At 43.3% G+C, this 8,313-nt stretch overlaps 1 non-coding gene across 1 annotated transcript; it reads left to right on the forward strand.

Annotated features, from left to right (window-relative positions):
* Positions 1–224: 224 nt before the first annotated feature.
* TRNAK-UUU (transfer RNA lysine (anticodon UUU)) lies at positions 225–297 on the forward strand. Its single transcript has one exon. It is a non-coding gene; the product is annotated as a tRNA-Lys (tRNA).
* Positions 298–8,313: the final 8,016 nt, after the last annotated feature.

Raw genomic sequence — 8,313 nt, forward strand, 5'->3', positions numbered from 1 at the left:
GCCACAACTGGAGAAAGCCTGCGTACAGCAACAAAGACCCAACACAGCCAAAAATAAATAAATAAATATATTAAAAAAAGGAAAAACTATGATACCTTATAGTTCTAGCAGAATTTCATGTAGAAATGTTATGATTTTATTTAAAAAATCATTTTTGAAAATACTTACTTGAAAATAATTGTGTGGGCATTTATTTTTTTAACTTATGCAATAGTTAAGGGAATTCCCTGGAGGTCCAGTTGTTAGGACTCAGTGCTTTTACTGCTGAGGGCCCAGGTTCAATCCCTGGTCAGGGAACTAAGATCCCACAAGCTTCACGGCACAGCACCCTCACAAAAAAAGAAAAGAAACGAAAAGAAATATTTACGTACTACAGAGAAAAGTAGAGAGAATAGTATAAATATATACCCATCAACTAGCTAGATATAAGGATTATTTTTTCCATATTTGCTTTATCTGTTTTTAGTAAAACATTGTGAAATAAATTACATACATCATATATGTGCTGCTAAATACTTCATTATACAATTCTGAAAAAATATAGAAAATGTCCTACACAGCACAGCCCTCGCATATGTACTTGGCGGGGTTGATGGGGCCAAGTCCCATCTCTCAAGTGCGTTACCTGACCAACCCCACACACAGTCATTAGTTCAGGGTGTGGCTCCCGTTTCCGGGCTTTATTAGGCCCCGTGGAGAAGGGGAGCATTTCCACTGGACTTGAAGCCTGGCGGGTGTTGGCCTGGGCTTGCTGGGATGCCCCACCCCCACTGGAAAGGGTCGGGGGCGCCAAGAGTCCAACACAGCAGAAAGCAGTTAAGAAATGAAGGCGGTTTGGTTAAAAAGGAAAAAAAAATGGAGCGGGACAGAGTCCAGCTGACGTCATTAAATGTGTAGATTGCCTTCCTGTTACTGACTCAAAATTTTCTTTTATTCTCTTAAGCCATTTTGAGCTCTCTGTCATTACACTTACACTCCACTCTGCTATACTCACATGCCAAAGTTAAAATACAGTAAACCCTATCAGTGTCAATCATTCTCTAGAAATCCCTTGGTTGGTCGTACTCGCTGGCGAGTCAAAGACCCCTCCCCTGTGTTTGCCTGAGGGTTTCTATTTGACTGCTTTCCGGCGTCCTGGAGCTCGAGGTGGGTGGGCACAACCTGGCAGCCACCCGCTAGGGAACCTGTCGGCCTGGCTAGTTTCACACCAGGTGTCCCTTGTGTTGGGCCAAACACCAGAGCGAGGGTGGATTGGGGCTTCACTCTTAAGGTGAAGCTTCACAGGCTAAGAATTTTCAGTTGTTCCTCTTCATTGGTGATTGATGGCTCTTTGCGTCCAGGCGCACCCGCCCGGGGATGGGCTCTCCTACCCGCTCCCCCCGCAGACTCCCCACCTTGGCGGGGAGAAGAGGGCGCCCAGGGAGGAACTCAGGAAGAGAGACGGTGGCCTGCGGCCTGGGGAGGGGAAGAAAGACCCAAAGCGGAGAGGGAGGTGGGTCGGTGCAGCCTGGACGCACAGGGGGTCTGTCCTGGGCTCCAGGGGCTCAGACTCCAGGAGGTGTGAAGAGTGAGGCCGTTGGCGTGAGGCCTCCCCTGACTCGCCAGAGCCAGGCTTCATGTTTACCCCAAGCCCATCTCCAAATTCCCCTGGAATAAGTGACAGCAGGTCAGGGTCAGAAGGTGAAGAAGATGAGGAGTCCAGGGAAGAAGAAGGAGGACAGACCAGCGGTGGAGACAGAGCCTACGAGGCTACGGTGTGCGTAAGTCCTACTAACCAAGTCTCAAGGGTTTCACTTGCCCCATTTCGCCTGAGTTTACGGTGTTTGGGCTGAGGCTGGACCTCTCTGTGGACTTCGGCCTTTGACAACATTCTTTGTCCACTTGGCTCCTAGGAGCTTCCAAATGATCGGTTTTAACCTTTTTTTAAAACCTCATCAATTTGTGCTTTAATTATATTTGGCTTGTGTTCAAGTTCAGGGCAGTTTCCAGCAGGTGCTGTCAATAAAACCTTAGGGCTAGGGCTGCGTTTTCCTTGTGCCAGTCCAGGGGCCCCAGAGCAGATGTGGACCCTGCCAGACACCTGCGGCCTTTTGCAGAGTCTGTCCTCTGTGTCCTTCATGGACACAGTCACCGAAAAGCAATTCCTGGAAGAAATGTTCTCAAATGCCTGCTGACATTTCCCGCCTCTTGAAAAAGAGCTTCTTGGGATGTGAATTGTCGTGACCACGTTCAGAGTTATTGTATGGCATTGGCTATGGCTGGGCACAGTACACAGAATCTGCTGGACTTGACATCAACGGCAGAGAGTTGATTGAATGGGATTCTGACTGCTTACCAACCAGGCAGGCCATAATTTAGAGTTTTATAAGCAAGCAACCAAAAATCTTTCACAGAACAGTTCCGGAGAGTAATAGAAAATATAAGTGGCTTGAAAATATGATGTCTTACGTCAAATCAGTTTTATAAACAATTGCTCAAAGATTGAAAACCAGTGTTTGGCAGAGAGGTTGACAGAACCGCCTCCATCCTTCCTTTCACTCCTCTAAGAGCAGGGAGGAGGTCTGGTACCATCTAGAAGTTGTGTGCATGTCTCTCCTTAGTGGTTTGTACTTCACTTATTCAACAGCAGGGGTTTTTCTGGGGCCTATCATGTACCCATAAAGCAGCTGAGTTAAATCCTGAGGTGATGCTCACCCTCCAGGACTGATGTGGTTCAGCAGCAACTCAGGGAGGCCCGTGGTCCAGGGCCTCAATATGGGCAGTGGTTGGCAAACACCAGGGAGTTCAGAGGACCACAAGACGGTCCCCAAAGCCTTTGGGAAGCGGGCCACCCCTGAGAGGTGGGCACACCGTCCGCGAGTCAGACGGAGTTGGAGCCTGGCTTGGGGCCTGGGAGGCGGGGAAGCCAGTGAGGGTCCAGGCCTGCATGTGCACAGACGGCCTGGTTGAGGCGGGATGTGGGCCGGGAGAGGACAGAGGCTTGGGTGACACACTTAGGGAGGTACCAGAGATGTTTAGTGTGAGAGTAAGACAGGGACGTTAAAAACTGCGCTGGCCCTGACTGCACCCCGGGCCAATCTTCCTTTCCTGTCGTGCCCCTGCCTTTCCACATACAGTACGCGATACGTTTTTACAGTGCTTCCTGTTCATGGCCTGTTCATCCATGTTAACTCCCAAGAGGGCAGGGGTCTGCAGTGCTGGAACCGTGCCTGGCACATAGTAGGTGCTCACTAAATATTTACTGACTATTACTATTTTCAAACTTGTCTCAACACCAAAAATACCAATTACTGAGAAGTGAAATATTGAAACATAAGAATGAATTTCTCTCTATTGAAATTCATCTGACTTCTAAGAAGGCCGTGATAGAGGAGAAGATGGAGGAGAAGATGGTCTGGTTGGGATGTGCTGGCACAGTGATGCTGGGTGGCCTCATTTTACACTGAAGGGAGTGGGAATCCCCCTGGGTGGATGAACAGGGTGGGGAGACGCCTCAGCACTGGCTCCCGTCCGGGAGCCACCCATGCTTTTCAACCAAATAAGGCCAGTGCGGATGGGATGGCCACTCCACGTGCCGGACCTGCTTGTGAAAACGGGTCATTCAGCACAGAACCAGACATGCCTGAATGCTCAAAACTGAGTGTGTCACCTTACCTTTACACTCTACATAAGCGTATGTGGGCATGCTCACACAGAAGGACACGTGTTCACACACGTGGGATTTCTACATATAAGACCATGTCATCTGCTAACAGATAATTTTACTTCTTCTTCCCAGTTTGGATACCATTATTTTCTGTTGCCCAATTTCCCTGGTTAGAACTTTCAGGACTATGTTGAATAGAAGTGGCAATAGTGGGCATCCTTGCCTCGTTCCTAATTGTGGAGGAAAAGCTTTTTTTCCCCCTGTTGGGTATGATGTTAGCTGTGAGATTTTCATATATGACCTTCATTATGAAATTACCTTCATTTAGGTAGTTTCCTTATGTTCCTAGTTTCTTGAGTGTTTTTTATCATGAAAGGGTGTTGAATTTTGTCGAGACCTTTTCCTGCATCAATTGAGGTGATCATGTGATTTTTGTATTTTTTGTTAATGTGTTGTATTAACATGTATAGATTTTCTTAAGTTGAACTATCCTTGCATTCCAGGGATAAATCCCACTTTTTCATGGTGTATAATCTTTTTAAAGTGCTAGTATTTTGTTGAGGACTTTTGCATCTATATTCATCAGGGATATTGGTTTATAGTTGTTTTTGTTGTTGTTTTTTTCTTTGTATCTTTGGCTTGGTATCAGAGTAATGCTGGATTCATAAAATGTGTTAGGAAGTGTTTTCTCCTCTTCAAGTTTTGGGAAGAATTTGAGAAGGATTGGTATTAATTTTTCCTTAAATATTTGGTAGAATGCTCCAATGAAGCAGTCAGGTCCTAGGCTTTTCTTTTTTCTTTTTTTAATTTCTTTTTATTTTTGGCTGCATTGAGTCTTCGTTGCTGCACACAGGCTTTCTCTAGTTGCAGCAAGCGGGGGCTACTTTTCATTGCGGTTCACGAGCTTCTCATTGCAGTGGCTTCTCTTGTCGCAGAGCATGGGCTCTAGGCACATGGACTTCAGTAGTTGTAGCACACGGGCTCAGTAGCTGCGGTGCTCAGACTTAGTTGCTCTGCGACATGTGGGATCTTCCCAGACCAGGGTTTGAACCCATGTCCCCTGCACTGGCAGGCGGATTCTTTTTTTTTTTTTTTTTTTTTTTTTTTTTTGCGGTACGCGGGCCTCTCACTGCTGTGGCCTCTCCCGTTGCAGAGCACAGGCTCCGGACGCGCAGGCTCAGCGGCCATGGCTCACGGGCCCAGCCGCAGATGCTCCCAGACCAGGGCACAAACCCGCGTCCCCTGCATTGGCAGGCGGACCCTCAACCACTGCGCCACCAGGGAAGTCCCTGAGCTTTTCTTTGTTGGGTGGTTTTTGATAACTGATTGATTCAACCTTCTTTTGAAATAGGCTTTTCAAATTTTCTATTTCTTCATGGTTCAGTCTTACTAGCTTGTATGTTTCTAGGAATTTATTCATTTCTTCTAGATTATCCAATTTGTTGGCATATAATTGTTCATCATAGTTTCTTATAATCTGTTTCATTCCTGTGGCATCAGCTGTAGTCTCTTTTTCATTTGTGATTTTAGTTATTTGAGTCTTCTTCTCTTTTCTTCTTAGTCTAGCTAAAGTTTTGTCAATTTTGTTTGTCTTTTCAAAAAACCAACTCTTTCATTGACTTTTTTCTAGTCTTTATTTTATTTTATCTTTAAAGTTATTTATTTATTTATTTGACCACACCACACAGCTTTCAGGATCTTAGTTCCCCAAGCAGGGAGTGAACTGGGCCCTTGGCAGTGAAACTGTAGAGTCCTAACCACTGGACCACCAGGGAATTCCCTATTCTTTATTTTTTAAAATATATTTTATTTATTTATTGGCTGCATTGGGTCTTCATTGCTGCATGCAGCTTTCTCTAGTTGCAGTGAGCAGGAGCTACTTCTTGTTGCACTGTGCAGGCTTCTCATTACGATGGCTTCTCTTGTTGAGAAGCACAGGCTCTAGGCATGCAAGCTTCAGTAGTTGTGGCATGCGGGCTTCAGTAGTTGTGGCTCACGGGCTCTAGAGCTCAGGCTCAGTAGTTGTGGTGCACGGGCTTAGTTTCTCCACGGCATGTGGGATCTTCCCGGACTAGGGCTTGAACCCATGTCCCCTGCATTGGCAGGCGGATTCTCAACCACTGCACCATCAGGGAAGCCCCTCCCTATTCTTTATTTTATTTCTTCTCTAATATTTGTTGTTTTCTTCTTTCTGCTAACTTTGGGTTAAAGTTGTTCTACTTCCCTGAGGTATAATGTGAGATTGTTGATTTGAGAAATTTCTTCTATTTTAATGTAGGTGTTTACTATTATAAACTTCTTTCTTAGTACTGCATCCCATAAGTTTGCATATGTTGTGCTTTCATTTTCATTTGTCTGAAGATATTTCCTAGTTTCACTTGTCAGTTGTTCTTTGACCCATTCATTGTTCAAAAATATGTTGTTTAATTTCCACTTATTTGTTATAGTTTCATCCTGTATTAGTCAGAAAAGATACTTGGTATGATTTCAATGTTCTTGAATTTGTTAAGACTTTTTTTTTTGGCCTAACGTGATATATCCTGGAGAATATTCCATGTGTACTTGAGAAGAGCATGTATTCTGCTGCTGTTGCGTGGAGTATTCTGCATGTGTCTGTTAGGTACAATCAATCTATAGTGTTTTTCAAGTCCTCTGTTTCCTTACTGGTCTTCTATCTGGTTGTTCTATCCATTATTGAAAATGGAGTATTGATAACTCCTACTATTATTGTGTTATTGTCTATTTCTCTCTTCAATTTTGTCAGTGTTTGCTTTGTATATTTGGGTGCTCTGATGTTGGGAGCATATATATTAATAATTGTTATATTATCCTTGTGTATTGACACTTTTATCTTGTAAAATGTCCTTCTTTTTCTCTAGTGAGAGTTTTTGACTTAAAGTCTGTTTTGTCTGATATTAGTATAGCCACCCCTGCTCTCTTCTGGTTATTATTTATGTGGAATCCTTTCCTATCCTTTCATTTTCAGCCTGTGTGTGTCTTTATATGTAAGGTGAGTCTCTTGTAGACTGTATATAATTGCATTTTTTTTAGTCCATTCAGCCACTCTATGTCTTTTGTTTGGGGAATTTAATACATTTACAATTAATTACTGATAGTGAAGGACTTACTGTTTTAGTCTGTTTGAACTACTATGCAATACCATAAACAAAGTGGCTTATAAACAACAATTTATTTCTCACAATTCTATAAGCTGGGAAGTCCAAGATCATGGTGTTGGCAGATTTGATGTCTGATGAGCACCTGCTTCCTCATAGATGGTGCCTTCTTGCTGTGCCCTCATGTGGTGGGAAAGGGCAAGCTTGCTCTCTGTAGGCTCTTTTATGAGAGCAGTAATCCCATTCATGAGGGCTCCATCTTCATGACCTAACCACTTCCCACAGGCCCTACCTCCTGATACCATTACTTTGGGGATGAGGATTTCAACATATGACTTTTGGGGGATGGGAACATTCAGATGATAGCACTTACTATTGGCACTTTGTTATTTTGTTAGGCTTTTTTTTTTTGGTCCCTCTTTTCCTCTTGCTGCCTTTCTTTGTGTTTCATTGATTTTTTTGTGTGTGTTGACATGCTTTAATTTTTTCCTCATTTTCTTTTGTATATCTTCTATAGATATTTACTTTGTGGTTACTGTGAGGCTTACATAAGATCTTGTAACAATCTATTCTATTTTGATAACAACTTGAATCTACAAAAACTCCATTCTTTTATATCTCTCCACCTTCACTTTGTTTACATCTTTATATATTATTTATCCATTAATAGTTTTATAGTCATTTTTATGCTTTTATCTTTTAAATTCTATACCAGAATTAAAAGTGCTTTACACACCACCTTTACACCATTACTAGAGTCTGTATTTGTCTATTTAATTTTACCAGAGCGCTTTATATCTTTATATGCTTTCACGTTGCTGTCTAACATCTTTTTGTTTCAACTTGCAGGACTTGCTTTAGCACTTACTGTAAGTCACATCTAGTGGTGATGAACTCCCTCAGGTTTTGTTCACCAGGGAAAGTCTTTATTTCTTAATTTGTGAAGGACAGTTTTGCTGGATAGCATCCTTTTTTTTTTTTAAGTTTTTAAAATTTATTTATTTTATTTATTTTTGGTTGCGTTGGGTCTTCGTTGCTGTGCGTGGGCTTTCTCTAGTTGCAGTGAGCGGGAGCTCCTCTTTGTTGCAGTGCACAGGCTTCTCATTGCAGTGGCTTCTCTTGTTGCAGAGCACAGGCTCTAGGCACACGGGCTTTAGCAGTTGTGGCACGCAGGCTCAGTAGTTGTAGTGCATGGGCTTAGTTGCTCCAAGGCATGTGGGATCTTCCTGAACCAGGGCTTGAACCCGTGTTCCCTGCATTGGCAGGTGGATTCTTAACCACTGCGCCACCAGGGAAGCCTCAGGATAATATCCTTGACTGGCACATTTTTTTTCCTTTCAGCATTTTCAATATATCATCCCACTCCCTTCCGGCCTCTAAGTTTTCTGCTGAGATATCTGCTTATTATCTTACGGGAACTCACTTGTGATGAGTTGCTTTTCTCTTGCTACTTTCAAGATTCTGTCTGTCTTTGATTTTTGACAGTTTTTTGATTAAAAGGTGTCTTAGGTGGGGGCTGTTTAGGTTCATCCTATTTGGAGTCTTTTGAGC

This window comes from Tursiops truncatus, chromosome 13, assembly GCF_011762595.2.
Source record: "Tursiops truncatus isolate mTurTru1 chromosome 13, mTurTru1.mat.Y, whole genome shotgun sequence".
Taxonomy (NCBI): Eukaryota; Metazoa; Chordata; class Mammalia; order Artiodactyla; family Delphinidae; genus Tursiops; species Tursiops truncatus.